The sequence below is a fragment of the Globicephala melas genome, chromosome 1 (genome assembly GCF_963455315.2).
Source record: "Globicephala melas chromosome 1, mGloMel1.2, whole genome shotgun sequence".
Lineage (NCBI taxonomy): Eukaryota > Metazoa > Chordata > Mammalia > Artiodactyla > Delphinidae > Globicephala > Globicephala melas.
Genome location: NC_083314.1, coordinates 96681081 through 96704471, shown reverse-complemented (window position 1 = coordinate 96704471; position 23391 = coordinate 96681081). Strand labels below are relative to the sequence as shown.

The 23391-nt window shown below is 37.1% G+C and overlaps 1 pseudogene; it reads left to right on the top strand.

The window, feature by feature from the left end:
• Positions 1 to 10616: 10616 nt before the first annotated feature.
• LOC115859937 (NEDD8-conjugating enzyme UBE2F-like) lies at positions 10617 to 11225 on the top strand (annotated as a pseudogene).
• Positions 11226 to 23391: the final 12166 nt, after the last annotated feature.

Genomic DNA, 23391 nt, shown 5'->3' with positions numbered 1-23391 from the left:
CTCGAACCCGTGTCCCCTGCATCGGCAGGCAGACTCTCAACCACAGCGCCACCAGGGAAGCCCCAAGGCTTACCTTTTTATAAAGTATCTTCTGACTCTCTGATTAGCAAGGACTACTTCTTTCTATGTAAAACTTTGTATTGTTGAACATTTGATATCCTATTGTCTGTATTTATTTGCATTACTGCATTTTATTAGACCATAAAAGCTCCTTGAGTATAAGAACTTATTCATCTTTATTTTTTTTTTCGGTATGCGGGCCTGTCACTGTTGTGGCCTCTCCTGTTGCGGACCACAGGCTCCGGACGCGCAGGCTCAGCAGCCATGGCTCACGGGCCCAGCCGCTCCGCGGCATGTGGGATCTTCCCAGACCGGGGCACGAACCCGTGTCCCCTGCATCGGCAGGCAGACTCTCAACTACTGCGCCACCAGGGAAGCCCAGAACTTATTCATCTTTATATGTTCAGCATTTAGCACTGTTTGGCAAATAAGTACTCGAAAATGTGTGTTGGATTAAAGAATAAATATATATGAAGTGAAGTCTCTAGATATAAGCTAAATGAATATGGTTTTTGCAGGGTTCAGACAACTTAAAAAATCGTGTGCTTGCATTTTTACATTGAAAAGTGAAGTGTGTTAATGTCTTTTAACTGTTAAGAGATGGAGCTGGGCTATTAGAAATAGACTAATGAGTTTAATGCACATGGACCATATCTCATTTTTGCGCCCCAGCGCCTACTACAATAGCAGTAAGGGTAAATGATTAATGGATAAAACGATGATTATGTGTTCATTTTTTACTAAGAAGATAAGAATATTTGCAGTTTTGAATGAGGTAATATGGAGTCAATATATTTTTGAAATTGCTAAAAGTGTTAAATAGCAAATATAGAATATGTAGCGCACTGAGTTTTAAAAAATCAAATCTCTGATTATGTAATAAACTGGTTTGCTTACCTCTCACTCTTGGTACAATTAGTATATAAGGTGAAAGAAAAAGAATACACCTATTCAGATAGAATTGTGTTTTCCTAAAATAGAATTCTTTGCCAGGATTCTGAGGAACAGTAGTGTTACGACTAATTGTATGTAAGGGCAATTTAACTGAACTATCTTCTATATTTCTGATCACTGGTGGTAGTCTGGTTGGCTCATGAGTATCTACATCCTTGTTCAGAGCTCATGATTGTTCCTTTTGCTTTGCCACACAATACCAGGGGATGACTGTTCCAGATGGAGGATAAATATTCTTTAGTCAAAGACATAGAAAATGAAGCTAAAAAGGAAGGAGAGAATTTTATAATATAATTTTAGCATATTTGCATTTCATCATCATTTATGTACTTCACTTTCTATATATTTCTAACTAGCAGTCTCTATTTCTGCCATAAGGAATCTATGCATTGCAAACTTAGACTTGTGTAAAATGATGAAATTCTGCTTCCTGAATTTTAAATGCAAACTCTGGCATGCTCATTTACATGAGAGGAAATTTGTGGTTATGGCCAACAGCCACATTTCAGTACATTCAAAAACATATTTAATTATGAACAAAAAAGTATAATATTTAAACAAATCAAATGGCATACTTTTTGTACACAAATCAGTTGCATTTTTGGTTATTTCCTCCTATTATTATCTGACATTTATATTCTGCTTTGGTGAACTTTGTTTCCTCACTGTCTCCCACTCGCCATCATTCTTCAAACTTCGCCTGTGGATCTCTAACAATCTGGAGCACCCTCACCTTTCTTTTATTCACTGTTCAAGTTCGCCATATTTTATAAGACTAAACATTTGTTTTCTTCTTACCAAAAGCCTTCCAGAAATATTTCAGTCTCACTTAAATTTCCTTTTTGCCCCTAATGACAATCACCTCCTTACTCCTTCTTAATTGTTTTAAATAAATATATCTTATTTCTCTATAATAATAATGAGACTTTTAATGACAAGGATTATGTCCTATAAATTTTTAGTGTTTTCCATTTCACTAAACTTAGTGGTAAGAACAAGATTCAACAAATATTATCTGAACTGAAAAAAAACAGGTCTTGAAAAATGCATTTTATAGTAGAAAAACAGTTATCAAATCTTTATGACAAATGCTTTAAGACTGACGAAGAATAAAATTGACATGGCAGTATGACAGAGGCTACTAAATTGGGAGCTGACATTGTGATCACAGAAATTGTATACCCTGATGAGGAGGTTAATATAGAACGCACTCTATTTTGGTTATCTATTGCTGAATAACAAACCTCAAACCTTAAACCAACAACAGCCATTTATTGTCTTTCATGGTTTTATGATTTGTCTAAACATGTTTGGGTGGATCTTCTGTTGCATGTGGACTTGACTGGGGCTGCAATCACCTGGAAGCTACGTGGAAACATCCAAGGTGGCTGACTTGTATGTCTGACAGTTTAGTAATGGCTGTTGTCTGGGAACTCAGGTGAGGCTGTTGAGCAAAGAGCCCTAGTTCTCACTACGTGGCCTCCCCCTATAGTTTTAGGGACAGCAGTGTCTCCCTCCCTATTAGTAGAGAGGACCTCTCTCTATAGCTTGGGTTTTTCACAGAATTACAGTTAGATTCTAAAATGGAGTGAGGCAGGTGTGTGAAAGTAGAAACCACAAATCTCTTCAGGTACAGCTTTAGAAGTTACATAGCATCACTGTCTCCAGATGTTGTTGGTTAAAACAAGCAACAAGGCCAGACAAGAAGAAATAAGGAAAAACATGCCATTTCTTGATAGGAGGAGTGGCAAAGAACTTGCTGTCATCTTTAATAAAAAATCATCTCTTTGATTTTCAACTAAAGTCCTGGATATTCATCAAATGACTACCTCATTAGCTGATATTTTGGAGTTAGACTTTTCAACTTTTAAAAGTTAATGTAAATGACTGCACTGGATTTTCTATCTTGCAATGTTAAATTGCACTTAGGTGACTAAAGTATTACTTTTAGTAAGAAATATTTCATAATATTAATGTGCTTTATCAGATTTGTGTAAAGCAAGTATAATTACCTCTCTTCCTATACTTGTACTATCATATAAATAACTTTTAATTTTTGTTCATTTTTTCACCTGTCCACTGAAGAAGACAAAATCCAGAGATTTCTTACAGACTGTGCATCCCAAATGGTGGTCCCAGACAACAAGTCAATCAGCAGCATATATCATTAAAAGCTAGAATGGTTTCAGGTCATTGCCTATTTATTTTTCCAGTTTGACAGACCTAGCTGACATCATTCTCTGAGATTCCCACAAAGTCTTCTAAGATGATATGATGTTAATAACTCTGTGAGTCCCTGAAATGTTAGGATATAATATTAGTATAGAAACCACAGAAAACTGAAAGCACCATCAGACATTTTCAGTACTGAATTGAGAATCTAGCATAATTTATCAGAGTTAGCAGTACAAATAAAATAGTTACTTGTGGTTTCTTATAAAAAGACTACCATCATGGCTAGACTTAGAAAAACAATATCATTTTCATCAGCAACTACAAACCAAATACTATAAAGATTGTCTTAAATTTTCTTTCACACTGACCCTATGACTTAAAATGTACATTTTAGAGAAAAATATATAAATAGTTAAATTATAATACTTATATAATTATAGGATATGTTTCTAGCTTAAGGAAACAGAAGACACATTATTAAACTACTTTTATAATTTGTACTACATTTTTATCATTCAGTTTTTTTAATTCTTCATTTTGAAATAAATTCAGACTTACAAAAAGTTACAAAAATAGTCATAGGATTCTTATACGCCTGACATTCAGTCTCCCAAAATGTTAAAGTCTTATATAACCACAGTGTGATTATCTAAACCAGGAGATTAATACTGATATAATACTGTTAAATAATCTACAGTCCTTATTTAACTAACATTAATTGCCTCAGTATCCAATTCAAGATCACAAACTGAATTTAGTTATCATGTCCATTTAACTTCCTTTAATCCCAGACAGTTTCTTAAATTGAAGTCATTTCTATCTGCATTGAGAGAATGAAAAAAGTTCCTAAGAATAGGAAACCATAAACAAGACCAAAAGAAAACCCTCAGAATGGGAGAAAATATTTGCAAATGAAGCAACTGACAAAGGATTAATCTCCAAAATTTACAAGCAGCTCATGCAGCTCAATAACAGAAAAACAAACAACCCAATCCAAAAATGGGCAGAAGACCTAAATAGACATTTCTCCAAAGAAGATATACAGTTTGCCAACAAACACATGAAAAAATGCTCAACATCATTAACCATTAGAGAAATGCAAATCAAAACTACAATGAGATATCATCTCACACCAGTCAGAATGGTCATCATCAAAAAATCTAGAAACAATAAATGCTGGAGAGGGTGTGGAGAAAAGCAACCCTCTTGCACTGTTGGTGGGAATGTAAATTGATACAGCCACTATGGAGAACAGTATGGAGGTTCCTTAAAAAACTACAAATAGAACTACCATATGACCCAGCAATCCCACTACTGGGCATATACCCTGAGAAAACCATAATTCAAAAAGAGTCATGTACCAAAATGTTCATTGCAGCTCTATTTACAATAGCCAGGACATGGAAGCAACCTAAGTGTCCATCAACAGATGAATGGATAAAGAAGATGTGGCACATATATACAATGGAATATTACTCAGCCATAAAAAGAAATGAAATTGAGTTATTTGTAGTGAGGTGGATGGACCTAGAGTCTGTCATACAGAGTGAAGTAAGTCAGAAAGAGAAAAACAAATACCATATGCTAACACATATATATGGAATCTAAAAAAAAAAAAAAAGGTCATGAAGTACCTAGGGGTAAGATGGGAATAAAGACACAGACCTACTAGAGAATGGACTTGAGGATATGGGGAGGGGGAAGGGTAATCTGTGACAAAGTAAGAGAGTGGCATGGACATATATACACTACCAAAAGTAAAATAGATAGCTAGTGGGAAGCAGCTGCATAGCACAGGGAGATCAGCTAGGTGGTTTGTGACCACCTAGAGGGGTGGGATAGGGAGAGTGGGAGGGAGGGAGATGCAAGAGGGAAGAGATATGAGAACAGATGTATATGTATAACTGATTCACTTTGTTATAAAGCAGAAACTAACATGCCATTGTAAAGCAATTATACTCCAATAAAGATGTTAAAAAAAAATCAACCCCCCCCCAAAAAAAAATACATGCAATATTATCATCATTTTCCGAGTATCAGTATTAATTCCCCTTTATGTATTAGGATCTGAAAATAATTGTGAAACTGTGCTCAGTTGCTTTTTAGTCCCCAAAATAGCTTCTTACGAAGTGAGAGAGTGGCATAGACTTATATATACTACCAAATGTAAAATAGCTAGTGGGAAGCATCCGCATAGCACAGGGAGATTAGCTCAGTTCTTTGTGACCATCTAGAGGGGTGGGATAGGGAGGGTGAGAGGGAGATGCAAGAGGGAGGGGATATGGAGATATATGTATACGTATAGCTGATTCACTTTGTTATAAAGCAGAAACTAACACACCATTGTAAAGCAATTATACTCCAATAAAGATGTTAAAAAATAAAATAAAATTTAAACCAGTTTAAAAAAAAAGAAAAGCTTCTTACAGATAGATGATATCCAAGGTAACTCAACCATTTCAAGGACATGAGTTTGGCCACTAGATGACAATAGAGTCCTTTTCTTTCAGACTTGCCCAGGTTTCCAGTTTAAGGATTACCACCAGTGGCATCTTAACCAAAGGCTTTATAATATTCTAATACTATCTGGAGATGACACATTATGCTAGAAGATTCAACATTGTACAGATCACATTGTCTTATAATTATCTGTTTTAGTGTCTGTCTCCCCTACTACACTGTGAAGTACTTAATGAACCTAGTTATCTTTTATTTATTCTTGCATTCATGATATCCAATACTACAGCCAATAATTTATAGTTGACTGTAAGTACATGCTTAATATATACATTGCATATATATTATATATTTTTATATATATATAATGTACTCTCTCTATATATATCCATTATACCTTTAAAACAACTTTCAAACAAAATAAGGATTAATAAATTGCCAAATGTTTTATGTACACTCTATACCACTTAATGCTTTGTTTTTCAACAGAATTGAGATTTATCTCTAAATTTGTTCTTTACAGGCTGGTTTGGAATTCTTTATTGGTCAGTTGCACCAGAAAACAGTACTTAGTAATTGTCTAGTCTTAATGTTGAAGGGTATTCTATCTGACTCATGCAATCTTCTTGATCAGCTTTTAACCAATAGTGACAATATAATCTAGGTTTAGACCAATTAAATGTAAATAGAAGTACACTGTGAGCTTCATATAGAGCTTTTGCTTTTCTTATATAGATGTCATCTTGTTCCCTTCTTTCATCTTTCCATTGAAATGAGTGCAATAAGACTCCTTTATAATGAGGTGCTACATTGGTCATCTTCTGATCATAGGAGACACAAGTGAAAGCCAAGGACAACAGCCAAGATTATAGTTCCACCTTTATTGAGCTCCTGAAGAAATGAGAGCAATTGCCTACATCTGGAGTGTTTGTATATGAGATAAATAAGCCCTATATGTTTGTGCCACTGTATCTGGGCTTTCTGTTACTTAAAAGCTTGATTCATTCCAAATGGATAAAAAGTCTGTAAGTACTTTGGAAGTAAAAGCTATTATTCTTTGTTAACCAGTTTTTAAATTCCATGAACAGGTAACATGTTTATCTTTATATTAACTTTATAGTGACTAGTAGAGAGCCTCATACATATTAGGGAGCTGAAAAATATTTGCTTAGTAAATTTATGAATGAATAATTTCTGAAATTTCTAGGCAAAGCTTATTTTAAATTGAAGTATTTTTTTGAGATGGCCATCCTTACTCAGAAATAAATAAATAAATAAACAAATAAATAAATAAATATTTCAGGAATCAATAAAAATATAAAACAAAAGGACAACCTATTGAATGGGAGAAAATATTTGCAAATGATATGACATGTAAGGGGTGAATATCCAACATACATAAACAGCTCATACAACTCAACATCAAAAAGACAAACAATCTGATTAAAAAAATGGGCAGAGACCTGAATAGTCATTTTTCCGAAAAGGACATGCAGATGGCCAACAGGCACATGAAAAGATGCTCAACATTAGCTAATCATCAGGTAGCTACAAATCAAAACCACAATGAGATATCACCTCACAGCATGAAAAAAAACACAAATAACAAATGTTGGCAAGGATGTGGAGAAACGGGACTCCTTGTACACTGTTGGCCAGAATGTAAATTTGTGCAGCCACTGTGGAAAACAGTATGGAGGTTTCTCAGAAAACTAAAAACAGAACTAACATATATGACCCAGCAATTCCACTCCTTGGTATATATCTGAAAAAAAGGAAAAATACTAATTTGAAAAGATACATGCACCCCAATGTTCACAGCAGCAACTATTTACAATTGCCAGTATATGGAAGCCACCTAAGTGTCTATCAGCACTTTATATGAATGGATAAAGAAGATGTGGTATATATATATGTACAATGGAATACTACTGAGCCATAAAAGAGAATGAAATTTTGCCATGTGCAGAAACATGAATGGATTTGGAGGGTATTAAGCTAAGTGAAATAAGTCATGTATCAATGTCTTTTGGAATTAGAGTTTTCTCTCTCCAATCCCAGGAATAGGATTGCAGGATCATGTGATAACTCTATTTTTAGTTTTTTAAGGAACCTCCATACTGTTCTCCACTGTGGCTGCACTAAATGACATTCCCACCAAGAGAGCAGGAGGGTTCCTTTTTCTCCACACCCTCTCCAGCACTTATTATTTGTAGACTTTTTAATGATAGCCATTCTGACTGGTGTGAGGTGATACCTTATTGCAGTTTTGATTTGCATTTCTCTAATAATTAGCAAACTTGAGCATCTTTTCATGTGCTTATTTGCCATCTACATGTCTGCTTTGGTGAGATGTCTTTTCAGAACTTTTGACCAGTTCTCAATTGGGTTGTTTTCTTATTCTTGAGTTTTAAGAGATCTTTATATGTTTTGGATACCAGTACTTTATCAGCTATGTGTTTGCAAATATTTTCTCCCACTCTGTGTCTTGTCTTTTTGTTCTCCTAAAAATAATTTAGTTTTCAAGAAAATAAATTTGAAGAACAATAATATAACAATTTTAAGCTGTAGTCATAATTTGTAGAGATTCTCCACAGCAATAAAACATTATGTAACTATAAGTATTTACATGACTAAGGAAATATAATAAATAATATAATATTAAATAATCCTCAACTATTTCTGAGCAAATTACCTCCCATTATTTGAAATAATTTCTGAAAAAAATGTGTGCTTATGGTAGTGTTAGGTATTGGTATTGTTGATTAATGGAGATAAAAGAAATAAGATGCTTCCAGGGTTTTTAGAATATAATGTTGCCGTAACTGACAAATGGTTTATAACTAAGAGCTCTTCCTTGTTTCTAAGTATATACACCACAAGCAGAGGCTTGGAACTTTCTTAGTGTTACAGATGACAGTGGGTTTCATGAACTATTTATTGATAAACAACCTATTTATTATTGAAAAATAAGGAATTCAATAATGCAAAAAGAGTTAATTCAATGTAATTTTTGCTCAGTGGCCCAATTATAGGTTGATTTTGATCAAGTAACTGAGAATACAGCTGTATTAGGCAGGATTCCCAGTTTCAAGCAAGCTACCTCTGGCCCATTTAAGCAAAACAAACAAACTTTTTAACATATTCATAGCACAATGTGAGAAAGATGGATAGCTATGGAACATATTTGTACTTTCTATTCTGTCAGATAGAGTTGTTGCTGAGGAACTGCTGCAAATTATGGACTATATCTCCCTTCACCTGTGAATCCATGTGGGTCTGGTGGCTGGATCTCATCTAGGATTGTGAGGATAAGTGATGTGTGTCACTTCATAGAATGGCTTTAAAATGGAGTACTTCTTCATTCCCATTTGTTCTTGCTTTAACTGCAGATGCTGACAAAGCCTTAGGGGGAGATAGAACATAAAGATGAAAACAGCCCAAGCCATCCACCGTTGAAGTTCAGTGAGTTGATGAGAAATAAACTTCTATATTGTAAACTACTGAAGTTTTGAGTAGTTCATTCAAGAAGCTACAGTTACCTTAACTGATATATGCATAGAGTTGCTGGAATTCTAGATGATCAGGCTTGGAAAACTGGCAATGATAATGGAAAAGTAAAAGTGAAAACCACAGCCAAATCTTACCACTGAATCAGTTGGGTGAAGACACTTCTGTTTCCACAGCTGAACACTAGAAATTGTAACTTTGCCACTGGCACTGGACACTGGGTTCAGCTGCTGGCTCTGTGGCCCCTGGAACACCAGGATACTTGAAGTTGCTGCAATCTCTGCAGCAACTATTAGAATTTATTTTCTATCACATTTGATTTATTGTATAAATAACTTCTGACTCAAAGTCCCAGGTGAAATTGGATGAGCTTATGTCACATACAGGTGTCTAGTGTGCAATGTTGGGTGTTGGAAAAATGAGTATCTGCCCTTTTGGGCCTTTATAGTGGGAGGTGATCACCTAAATTTCTATGCTGAAGAGTCATCTGATTATTAGGCTATTCAGATATACACTAAACTAGCAATTAAGACATTAATTCTGAGAAGTGTACTAGTTACCCATTACTGCACAACAGCTTAGTCCCAAATATGAAGGACTAAAACAATAAAATTTAGTATCTCACAGTTTCTATGAGTTAGGAATACATGACAACTTAGCTGAGCGTTTGTGTCTCACAGCCTCTTACGAGAGACCTGATAGGGGCTGCAGGAATCTGCTGGCTTGATAGGAGCTAGAGGATCTGTTCATAAGATGGCTCACTCACAGGGTTGTTGGTAGGGAGCATGGGTGGATCTCTTCATAGGATCACCAGGTGACCTCATGACATAGAAGCTAGCTTTCCCCAAACTACATAATCCAAGACAGAGCAAGAGAGGCAAATGCCACAATTTCCATTATGACTTAGCCTTATAATTCATACACCATCACCTCTGTCATATTTTATAGGTCACAGAGACAAACCAAGAAGCAATATCAGAGAGGACTACACAATGATGTGAATGTTGGGAGATAAGGATCATGGGGAGCTATTTTTTGGACAGTGGCCACCACAGGAAGAGTGGAATTTTGTCACTATATACTTCAGATTTCACTACAGAATTTTAATTGTGGAATCAGTAAGGTACAAATAAGAAGAGGTTATTTTATTGATCTGGTTACTACCAACTATTTCTCTGAGTTTAACTCTTTAATTGCTATATCTACCGATTTCTAGGGTTCCAGTCAATTTTGCAGGGAGGGGAAGAGCTCATCTCAGCTCTTAAAAATGACTGCCAGGACGGAAGAGAGAAGCCGAGTCCAGCCTCATTTCCAGTCCCGCCGCCTGCCAAGCCACTTCTGGTCCAGCGTCCAGAGCTGGGTGTGGCTCTGAGCGTCGCGTGTCGCCCCCGCTGGCTGGGTGTGGTGTTGGGCGCCGCCCCGACTCTCCAGTCTTGTGGTTCCCAGGCAAGGTGGCAGTAATGCTGACGCTGGCAAGCCCACTGAAGCGGGATGATGGTTGGTCTCAAAGGGTCGCTCCCGGGAGTCAGCCACAGCCTCTGACTCCCTCAGTGGGTTTCGGCGAGAGATAGTCTACTTGTTAAAGAGACTGCAGAACTTGAAGCTAATTTACCTTGTACATGTAAAGTGCATTTTCCTCAACCAAACAAGCTTCATTGCTTTCAGCTAACTGTAACCCCAGGATTTTTTTTTTTTTTTTTTTGGTTTTGTGTTTTTTGATAGATGAGGGTTACGACGAGGGTGGAAAATTTCAGTTTGATACTGAAGTTCCTGATATGTACAACGTGGTGCCTCCCACAGTGAAATGCTTGACCAGGATCTGGCACCCCAACATCACAGAGACAGGCGAAGTATGTCTGAGTTTACTGAGAGAGCGTTTGATTGACAGCACCGGCTGCGCTCCCACGAGGACACTGAAGGATATTGTTCGGGGATTCAACGCTTTGTTAAGTGATCTTTTGAATTTTGATGATCCACTGCATATTGAAGCTGCAGAACATCATTTGCCAGACAAGGAGGACTTCCAGAATAAAGTTAAAGAGTACGTGAAACATTATGCCAGAGGATAAGACGAGAAGACTGCAGCGCCGTGGACTGTGCATTATAAGTTTGTCTCCAACTGAAACAAAAAGGGAGCCTCTTCCTCAGTCCTCGTGCTCCCCTCAGTCCCATTGGGTCCTCAAGTCCTGTGACTATGTTGTCCTGAGGAAGAACCTCTTAATGACTGCCCATTGTAGATGGAGAGTTCTACATAAATACAGCAAGAGAATGTGTTTGGGGTTCTCAAGAGTTGTCCCCTTACCTTAACATGCTTACTTTTTTGCAACTGTACTCTATAGGCTGGTGGTGAGATTCTCGAGAAGTTGTAATGAACTCAGAATTGAGGCTAGAGCTTGCTTCTTTCCCTTCTCCCAAAGTCAGTTCCCTGCACAGGTCATGCTAATAATGTGCTCAGTGTAGCTCACAGATTGGCAATCAGAAACCCACTACAAACTGTGATTGGATGCAAATTCTCTTAGTTCCTTCCACAAATGTTAGCCTTGCCTAGATGTCGTGAAGCTTCCTAAAATGCATAACCATTCACTGTAGATCACTTACTGAAATGCGTATTTTATTTAATGTAAGTATATTTTGGAACATTTGTAATTTGTACGATTTAGTGCTTTAATTATTTTTTTCTATTCTCAATTTAGTTTGTATTTTCTTATATAGAGCAGAGAGAAGGATGTTGAGTCAAGCAACTATTGAAGAGAAATACAAAGAAAATATGAAAGAAAAAAAAATGACTGCCAAAAGCATTGCTAATAATTTCTATACCTTCATATTTCCAAGGCAGTATCAAGCAAATGGGCTGGTAAGAACTGGTAAGAATGAAGAGGTAAGATGAGAAGTTGATGCTATTCAGTTGTCTGGATGACAGTTAAAGCACATCATTTAGATGCCAATGCCTGTGGGAGAAAATATTACAGAAATACGGTGAGTATCCAAAAATAATGATGGACATTTAGGACCAGGATGGAATGCATGTATATTGGGAAAATACCAGCAGTGGAAAGAATGCATGGTTGGAGCAGGTAACAAGGAAAAGTGCAGAAGGATATAAGGCATAAAGTGGAATGGGGGAACAGATCATTTAGGGTTTTATAGGCAATTATAAAGACACTGGATTTTACTTTGATATAAGAATATTTTGGAGGGATTTAAGTAAATCAAAAACATTTAAAAATAGTTTAAGGAATAAGTGAATGCAAAGAAATAGAATAAGAAGATGATGCAATGATAGAAGCAAGAAATAATGGTTGGTTGAACTCTAATAATATCTCGGAGTTGGTGAGGATGGATCAGATACTGGATATATTTTGATGGTGCATATGATGTGAGGTATGAGAGAAACAGATAAGCCACAGATGATATCAGGAGGTTTGCCTTGAGCTCCTAAAGTAAGGGAAAGTTTTTTTAAAGAAAAACCTTCTTTTATTAATGGTGGGGAAGATCAAGAGGTTGGTTTTGAACCTGTTACATTTTTTTAAGGCAAGCTAAACATCCAGGGAAATTTTGATTAGGCAGTTTGATATACTAAACCTGGACATTCTGAAGTGTAGAGGAAGAGGATGGAGAATCAGAAAGGAGACTGGGAAAGAGACAGGGTGGTGTCTCAGAAGCCAGTTGTAGAAAGTGAGTCAAGAGAATGGAACCATTAAATTGTACTAAAGGGTTGAATATGGTGAAAACTGAGTTTAGTCACATTGTGGCCACTAACGACCTTGACAAGCTTTGTTTTAGATGAATAGAGACTGCAGTCCTACTGGAGTGAGATCAAAGAGAATGGGAAGAAATGAATAAAAAGTAGCAAGGAGATATACTGCAAAGGAGAGTAAACAAAGGAATGATGTCTGTAGAGGGATGGGTGGGAATGGGGGGAAAGAGAGGGAGAGGGAGAGAGAGAGAGATTTATTTTTCCCAAGAGGGAGAACCCAAAGCCAAGTAGAAGTGTCTGGTACCTAATCAGTTTGTGGAATTGAGACTCTTTATTTATACTTATTTAATCCTTCCTTGGTTTTCATAAAGGGATAGTTTACATATAACTGAATTTTCATTCTAAGCAGCTGAGACAAAATAGAAGTAAGAAGAAGATTGATTTTGTTGAAAAATCATAAGAAATCTGCAGCTATACTCTCTTAGAAAACTCAGAAATGCATGGTATATAGTTAAAATCTTAAGTTTAAATACAAGTCTTAAAGGTCTCAAAGTTTTATTCATATATTTGTCCACCAAAAACGTTCTTTTTGGGACAACAGATTTAGTTTCAGGGTGAAACAAATTCCGCTGGCTGCTGGCACAGAGTTTCTCAATCTGTGAGCCACTGGACCCGGTGTTTTGGTAAGGAGTTCACAAAATCTAGTATAAGCATTCCATTGTCTGCAGACCAATAAATAAAGGCATTGTACCTTTAATATGTGACATAAGTAAAGATATCATCCAAATCAAAAGATTGGGAACCACAATTTAGGGCTATAAAATATACATATCTATCTCATTCTTGAGTCTATAAATTCATCCAACTATGCTCTGAGTTTCTAATTTTGTGCAAAGCAATGTACACAAATAAAAAATGTATTAACCCTAAACAATTGTAATTTGCATGTTGTGCCTTAAAATAGGCTTTCAAAGTTATTTGAATAGAGTTTTACTGGGATCTGATAGTATCTTCTTTCTGCAGGAGACAAATTAGTTTAGAGCCTGTATCTTGGCTTATATAGTAATTACTTTTTAATCAGTTAGAAGTTGACAATTTACTACACTTTCTTACTTACATTATCTGGTTTTGGAGTCAGTAATAGCAACAAGATACCTTGATCAGGAAAATCCTGGTATTTACAGTTGAGGTAATAGCAAAATAAGATAGTCCTTATCTGATAAAAATACATGCAAAGCAGCATTTTTGTCTTACACAGTAGAAAAATAAGAAACAGGTTAGTTCCCTTCTCTTTGTTCCCATAGCTTTAGAACTGTTTACCTACACACAATATAAAGCAGATTAGTTTCTGATTACATAGAAGGTGATTCGTGCTATTTGAGGGATTACATTATATTTTTAGGATTATATCATATTACAATATGTTTTTATTGTGAACATTTGTACAGGAACATTATGGAATAATGAATGACTATATCCTAAAAAAATACAATACACATTGACTTAATTCCTTGAAAATACTTTATAATAAGTATTTCTTACGATTTATATGTCATTGAACTCCTAACTCTGTCTGTCTTTCTCTCTGCTTTTTAGGTTTTAACGTCCAGGGAATCTGTCTGGCATTTTACACTTTATACACAATTCTTCCTTCTCAGATGCTGTCCTCTCTGGGCATCTGTGACAATACAGCTTTTGGATCTCTTACCTTTCTGAGTCATTTTCTCAGTTTCTTATTTATTTATCTGCTTGTTTGATTTTTAAAATTTTTATGCTCTTTGTTCATTGTTTGTTTGTTTGTTTATACTCTTTCTTATCCTGATCTTTAGATATTTTTTACTCTAAAGGCTTTTGCATTCAGGTGACATCTTTAATTTTTTTTTTTTTTAAACTCACCAGTACAGTATTCCTTAATTCTGACTTTGAATTACAATCACCTGGGGAGATTTTACAAAACAAGATTGCCTGCCCCCCACCACAGAGATGTTGCTTCAGAATTTCTCAGGTAGATCCTGGGTGTTTTTATTTTTTTAAAAGCTCCGTAGGTAATTTTAAAGTATAGCCAGATTTGAGAACCAGTGCTATTTACATTCTCCCGGAGTGATCTCATCCACTCATAAAGCTTCAACTACCTGCTCTACACAGAAGATTTATAAATATATATCAGCAGCTCTAGCTTCTCTCCTGAGCCACAGGCTTGTTATAGATAATTGCTCAGTTTGCATTCCTTCTTTTCTTCACTCCCTGAATGTTTTTGAGTGCTACCAAGTGCTAGGTGCTCAGCTAGACAGAGGGATTCAGAAATGAGCTAGATATTGTTACTGCCCTCAGGGAATTTAAGTAATATATGAAATAAAGACAAATAAATAGACAACTAAGTACTGTGTTGTCATAGCCACTACAGAGGAAAGACGAGAACGTAGGATATACACCTAACCCAGATTGGGCAGACTTGTAGAACTCGGGGGACTTTTGTCTTAGGTATGTACAGAAGATAAAGTATGTCTCGAAATATGGAAATATATTTTCTAGGTGTAAAAGATGGTGATATGGGGAGAGAGAGGATTATTCACAGAAATAGGGACAAAGAAAACTGGGATATATCTGGGGAAGTACACATACAGCTTTCTGTGGCAGAACTGTCTCCTCTTCATGATTTCCCATTAAAATAGTTCTGCTAATTTTATAACTAAACTTCATAGAACAATTATATCTATCAGTTAAAGGGTCTTAGTGAAAACTCATATAAGAAAAATGTATATTTATGAACTCAAAATAATATGTGGGAAGTTGCCAGTTATATTCTAAAACATAATTGGTAGAATGTTAGATATCTATTCATGTGTAGATATTTTAAAAACCACATTGAATATAAACGGGGGACACACATCTTCACTGCTACTAGTCCTGAGAAAGGCAATCACACTCCCATATGTAGTCTGTGATATTCTCTGTCACTGTGTACTGTCATTGTCTTGAATATTTCAACTGTTTCTTTCATATTTAGCTTTTGTTTTTGCCTAGAGTTGTATAATGAGTCACAAAAGTTTTTAAAAAGTTGAAATAAAATTCAAACAGAAGGTAGCAAGGAGCATGACAAAAGGGATTAAGACAGAAACACTACAGCACCATACAAAGAAAATCAGTAACAGGAATATGAACATAACTGCATTTTGCAATTCTTTCATGCTAGAGCATCAACCATGTGCCCTGATGATTTACCAACCTTTTTTGTGATAGAGTTCTTTCAGGTGCGCCAAAATGATGGAGACTATCAGATCCTCTGAATCTGATAATTGGTCTAAAATATTCCCTTCATCACTCAACTATTCAGCATCATAAACTTTCTTTTACAAAATTTTGGGGTTATAATTCATGTATCATGCAATTAACCCACTTATGGTATACAATTCAATCATTTTTATTATATTCACAAAGTTGTACAACCATTAGTCACCATAATTTTAGAACATTTTCACTACCTCAAAAAGAAAACCTGCACTACTTAGCCCCCAGCTCCTAAGCCCTCATCTCCCCAGCCCTAGGCAATAACAGATTTACTTTTTGTCTCTGTAGGTTTGCATGTGTGTGTGTGTGTGTGTGTGTGTGTGTGTGTGTGTGTATGTATTTCATATAAATGGAATCATACACTCTGTGGTTCTTTATGACTGGCTTCTTTCACTTTAGCTTGTTTTTAAGGTTCACCCATGTTGTAGCATACATCTGTATTCATTCCTTTTTTTACATCAAAAATTTGGTTTATTTTTAGTGGTCTCATAACTATTTTAGTAAAGTTGATTTCCTTTGGAATCCAATGAATTTAGCTATTTTTTTGTGGTAAAATACAATAAGATGTACCATTTAACCCATTTTAAAGTGTACAATTCAGTGGCCCAAGTATATTCACAATGTTGTGCAACCATCACGACTATCTTGTACCAGAACTTTTTTATCACCCCAAATGAAAACCCATTAAGTAGCCACTCCCATCTCCTTCCCTACAGTCTCTGGCAATCACCCATCTGCTTCTGTCTCTATGTATTTGGCTATTCTGGATATTTCATATAAATGGAATCATTATAATATGTGACCTTTTGTCTCTGACATCTTTCATTAATTTAATTTAATGTTTAATGATGTTATTCTGAGCAGGGACCTATGACACCATAGTGAACTGTAACTTGTAAATGGACAAAAGAAGATTTACAGCAAACTTCTCATTGCACAAACTGGCTTTTAGCAAGAGAAAAAAATGCTTATTGAGTTTGTGTTATGTGCTAGTAGTGAGGTCTAAGTACTTTGCAAGTATTTTTCCATCTTTATTGAGCTATAATTGACAAATAAAAATTGTATATATTCAAGGTATAAGACTTGATGTTTTGATATACATATACCTTGTGAAATAATCCCCACAATCAAGCTAATTAACATGTCCATTACCTCACATAGTGACCATTCCTTTCTGTGTGTATGTGATCTACACATTTAGCAAATTTCAAGTATACAATTACAGTATTGTTAGCCATATTCATACTGCTCTACATTAGATCTCCAGAATTTATTCATCTTGCATAATGGAAACTTTGTATCCTTTGATCATCTCTCCCCATTTCCCCTTATCCCCAAGCCCTGGCAACCACCATTCTACTGTATGCTTCTATGAATTTGACTATTTTAGATTCCTCTTATAACAGAGATCATACAATATTTGTCTTTCTGTGTCTGGTTTATTTCACTTAGCATAATGTCTTCTAGTTTCATCCATGTTGTCACAAAGTTCAGGATTTCCTTTATTTTTAAAGCTGAATATTATTCCAAGTCTGTATAATATCTCATGTATGGATATACAATGTTTATTCATTCATCAGTTGATGGACATTGGTGTTGTATCCACCTTTTGGCTATTAGGAGTAATATTGTTATAAACCTATGTACCTGTGGTCAACTGATTTTCAATGAGTGTGCCAAGACCATTCAATGGGAAAAGAATAGTCTTTCCAACAAATAGTCATGAGGCAACTGGATATCCATATTCAAAACAATGACTTTGGACCCGTACTTCACACAATATATAAAAGTTAACTCAAAATGAATCAAAGACCTAAATATAAGAGCTGAAACTAGAAAACTCTTGGGAGGAAAAATAGGTGTAAGTCTTATGACTTTGGATTAGACAAGGACTTCTTAATTATGACATCTAAAGCACAAGCAACAAAAGAAAACACAAATAAGTTGAACTTCACTGAAATTAAAAACTTTTGGCTCAAAGGGAACCATCAAAAAAGTGAAAAGGTAACCCTCAGAAGGGGAGGCAATATTTACAAATCATATAATTGATAATGGGATATTACCAATTATAAATAAACAATTCTTATAACTCAAGACAAAAGACAAAAACCCAATTTAAAAATGAGCAAAAGACTTAAATAGACATTTTTTCCAAGGAAGATACACACATAATTAACAAGTACTTGAAAAGATACTCAACATCATTAGTCATCAGGGAAGAGTTTTAAAACCACAATGAAATACCACTTTATACCCACTAGGAAGCTGATTTTTTTAAAAAGGAAAAGGAAATTAACAAGTTTTAACAAAGATGTGGAGAAATTGGAATCCTAAATCCACTGCTGGTAGGAATATAAAGTGGTATAGCCCCTGTGGAAAACATTTGATATTTCCTCAAAAAGTTGATAAAGTTACCATACAATCCAGCATTTCCACCTGTTGGAATTGCTACCAAGTACACAAAGAAAATTGAAGACATATGTCCATACAAAACCCAGTATCATAAACTTTCACAGCCAGTGATAAACTGTGTCTGCTTCAAGTCTCCCTCCTCAACGTTTTTCATGCTTCAATTTTCTTTCTCATTTGGGAGTAAAAGTTCTTTTTGTGGAATCACTTAGCTTTTTTATTGAATATATTTAATGTATTTTGGTCTAACAAAAATTTATTTATTTGTGTTTTGGTTTTGCCTTGCTGTACTGTAAATGATAACATTTATGGCCTGACATACAAACAATATGTGTTATTGCATAAAAGTCAACATCTTGTTAACAAATATATTGAGTTTTAGCAATAAAATGGAGATATTTTAAGCATTGTGCATCTTAACACTATCAACTGTTATATGTTTTATTACACTTTTCTGAAATTGGTTAGGGATTTTAGCTTGATAACCAAATGTTGATTAATTTTTTCATTGGGAAATGGGGCCCTAATTGGCATTTTCATACATTGCCTAATTTTAGGGAAAGGATTACTGATGTTATGTTAAAAAAGCAATGCCTTTATTTCATTGTGCCCAGAAAACAGAGCTTCAAGGTGCTGGCCTGTTGAAAAAAGACATAGACAGGTTTTAGATCATAATGAATTGTATCTACCATGATAAAATATATATATATATAAAGGTGGCTTTGGAAAGTCTTTGAATGATCTTAGTGATATGAATTTGTTTGAACTTGGAAAATTTCTTCTACTGTCAGTGTTGAGACAGGAAGAAAGGGGCAATACTGGAGGTACTGGGAGTAGCTAAAAGACTGTAGTGGTAATCTGTACAAAAAATTCTGAGAAATTTTACAGAAGCAAAGAAAAGGAGGATAGGAAGTAGGTGACAGATTTTAGAAGTGTTAAGGAGGTAGACTCAAGTGTACAGGAGGCCAACAAAGGGTGAGCATAAAATATTAGTGTCCAAACTGGGATAATTTTCAAAGTTAAAGTGGCCACTATTGTTAATTGCACTGTGTACGCATACATAGTCTGTGTGTTCTGAGGAAATCAGAGATCTATAGCCATCCTAATGATGTATCATGGAAAATAATAATAAAAGAAAACATTTCACAAGAGCATGTATGTGTCAGACATCATGGTAAGTATATTCCATAGGTCCTATTATGTAATTCAAATACCTATCCCCTACTTATGCCCACTTTGCAGATGATAAACACATCAGATAAGTTAAAAACTTTCCAAAAGTGACATCTGAACATCTGCTTTTCTGATTAGGAAGCATATTCCCTTAATTGTTGCATCATTGCCCTATTATTCTGAATTACTGATAAAGGAGTAACTCTTCCTCAAAATAACATGCCCAGACAAAATGAGTAATACTATCTTGACAGATGTAATTGGTCCTCATCATGAGGAGGGGGTAAGGCTCTTGTTACATTTTAGGGTAAGGGAGAAATTTATTTGGCACCACATGATCCATATGAGCTCTTCTTGGCTTCCACTTGCTCAATTTTGATGGGAAATGGACAAGTGTAGCAACCCCAATTGGAAAAGAGCATCATGACAATGTGCTCAGATCCCTCATATCAGGCCACCAGGAAAATAACCGGAAGGCCCCTTCCCTAACACAGTCAATAGGAGAGACAAGTGAAGTGGACTTTCTCCATCTTACTCCAAAAGAAAACCCCTGGAGGAAACTTGGAAAAGTCAGTGGGACGAACAGCAGTGCCCACCACTGTAGCTGGTTTCAATTGAAGCCACAAATAACATTAATCATCTTCCTCCTGTATACCCAGTCCAGACTTCCCTCACCCTCAGCACCTCTTCTGGTCTTGAAACTGAGTGGGACCCTGTGGGGCTCCTGGGTACAAATCCTTTCCGTGTCCCCCATTTTTTGTTTTTGGCTGCACCACGCTGCACGAGGGATCTTAGTTCCCAAATCAGGGATCAAACCCGTGCCCCCTGCAGTGAAAGCGTGGAGTCTTAACCACTGGACTGCCAAGGAAGTCCCTGGTGTCCCCCGTTTCTTGTTTGTAGGAAATAGGCTTTATTCACCCTCCTTGACCTTCCCTGAGTTCCAAAGGGCAGATTCAAACAGTAGCTAATCAGGGAAGGGAGGGGAGGCAGAAACTATGGGGGGAGGAATCAAGAAACAATAGTGCAGCCTTGGGACAGTATCCTGGTTCCTCCTCAAGGAATATACATAAAAATATCTTTGAGTTCTTCAGCAGAAACTAAGGCCCCCATCCAGGTGGAGGATAGTAACTTCAGGCTGAGCACAGGATTCCTGGAACACCACCATGTTACATCACCACCAACCAGTCAGAAGAAAGTCACACACCCGGCAGCCCTCACCCTAGATTTTGTGTTCCTTTTCTGGGCCCGGTGGTGACCATCCTGTTGGACCTCCTGTTTGGCCCTTGTCTGTTTCAGCTGCTCACAAAGTTTATCTCGGACAGGCTCCAACATTTTCAGACTAAGTTGTTGTTACTACAAGGGTGGAAGCCGAATTTGGACATGAAATACCTCAGTTTAGATAAGGTAGAGAGAGACTTCTACTCTCCTAGCCAGGACGGCACCCACTTCCAGGAGGAAGTAGTTACAGAAGAAAGAGACCTCTGCCCCAATTCCCAAGAAGTATCTTGAGTATGAAGTCTCTCGGTAGGGGGGAGTTGTTAGGGAACCATTGACTGAAAACACCTGCCCTGGCTAGCTTGCATGGATTATTTCACAACAGGAAGTCCCGATAAGGAACATGGAACTGACCAGCTGCAGCCAACCAGAATTCGGGGGTGGGGGGGCAAAAGCAGGGAGGAGAAGCCAACCCATATATGTCTTGCTGAAAACCATCTTGACTGAGAGATGCGTGCGCTGCCTGGAAAGTCCTTTAATTGGACCACATATAGGCACAGGCAAGATGATTGGCCAGAGACAACCCAAAAGACTAACCCCACCTCCATAAAACCCTGAGACTGTGAGGCACTTGGCAGAGCAGTCCTCCTGGGTTCCGTTACCCTGCTACTCTCTGCTCCAGAGCTCTCTGCTTTGTCAGTATGTGTGTCTCCTCAGACAATTCATTTCCTAGTGTTAGATGAGAATCCACTCTCGGCCCTAGAAGTAGTCACCCTTCCCGTAACAACTGCAGATATAAAACCTAGACAGAATGCCCAGAGCAACTGTTTGAGGATTTGAAAAGTAAAAAGTAGCAGGGGAAGAAAAAACAGAACTCAGAACCTGAGGTAAGTATACCTTTGTTTTTGTTTTACTTTGGTATGATCTAACCTGAGCTCAATGTTGCCTGAAGCACAGACATGGCCACCGGAACACAGACAGGAAGAGAGCCAAAAAAAAACAAGCTAGTTTTGGCTCGAAGAACATAGAAAACCCTCATTTTTCCATTCTTTCCTTTTCTCAATTCCCTCTCACCCTAGGCCCACAGTCATCCTGTGGTGGCAGTGGCAGCCCTGTCAGCAGGATTCCCAAGGAACCAAAATTCTTAAGGAGGGAATCTTCCTCTGATCAGTGGAACTGTAGCCCCAAGGGGTGAGGCAGGGGGCGTGAAACCCTGTTAGTGTTTTTCTTCTCTGCTCTCCTGCTGCTTGATCCCAAATGCAAATGCAGCAATGGAAAAGCATGGCAGTGGGGTAATAAGCTGCAAGTTTCTGACTGGAATAATGAAAAAGGGACCACTAGAAAACCAGAAAGTACTGGAGAGACTGTGGAGAGGGGGTTGTTCTGGGCAAGCAGACCCCAAGAGCTGTGTATGAAGTCCTGCACTTACTCCTGTGCTGCACAGGCAGAGACCTGATCCTCATTAGTATATCAAAGACTGGAGAACTGGACTAAGAGACCATCTGTTGGCCAGTGGTAGAGCTCATGTGGGAGAGACCCAAATCGTCCATCAAAGATTTTGAACACTGAGGTGACATTGGAACCACAGTCTACAGACGGTGGTTGGAATTGTGACCTGAAGAGGCTTTGTATTTTAGAGGAAAGAGAAATTCTAGTTAGAAGATGAAATGGGTACTCAAATACACAAAGCACTAGATTAGACACAAGCCTGAGATAAGTATACAATTTGTTCAAATGGCGAACTGGATTAGGTGCCTGTTGATACCAAGCAGGACCCTGTGGGGCTCCTGGGCACAAAGCCTTTCTGTGTCCTGCATTTATTTGATTACAAGAAACAGCCTTCACACAGCCTTCACTCAGCCTCCATGACCTTCCCGGAGTTCCAATGGTCAGATTCAAGCGGTTGCTAATTAGGGAACGCAGTGGATGCGAGACCCGGGAGAAACAAACAGTCAAGAGAAACAACAATGCAGCCTTGGGGCAAGGTCCTGTTTTCCCTGGTTTCCCATACACAAAACAATATCTTTGAGCTGTGTTGTAGATACTGAAACCTCCTCCAGGCAGGAGAAGCTAACAATTAATTATGGTATGCTGCACACAAGCATGTAGACCCCAGACCAGTTGGAACCTGAAGGTTGATGATGCTGACTCCTGCCTACCTCACCACCAAACCATCAGAAGAATATCCATTAGCTGATCATGCTCTCTTTGAACCATTATTGTAAAACTTCTCACTATCCACTGCAAGTGGGGACACATAGTTTTTTGAGACAGAAATCTGCTATGTCCCCCTTTGCCTGGCAAAGTAATAAAGCTATCCTTTTCTATTTCACCTAAAACTCTGTCTCCAAGATTTGATTTGGCACCAGTGTACAGAGAAGCTGAGCTTTCGGCATCACTGTCTTTGAACAGAAAAAGAGATTTATACTTACATCCACTGTCAAAAATAAGCC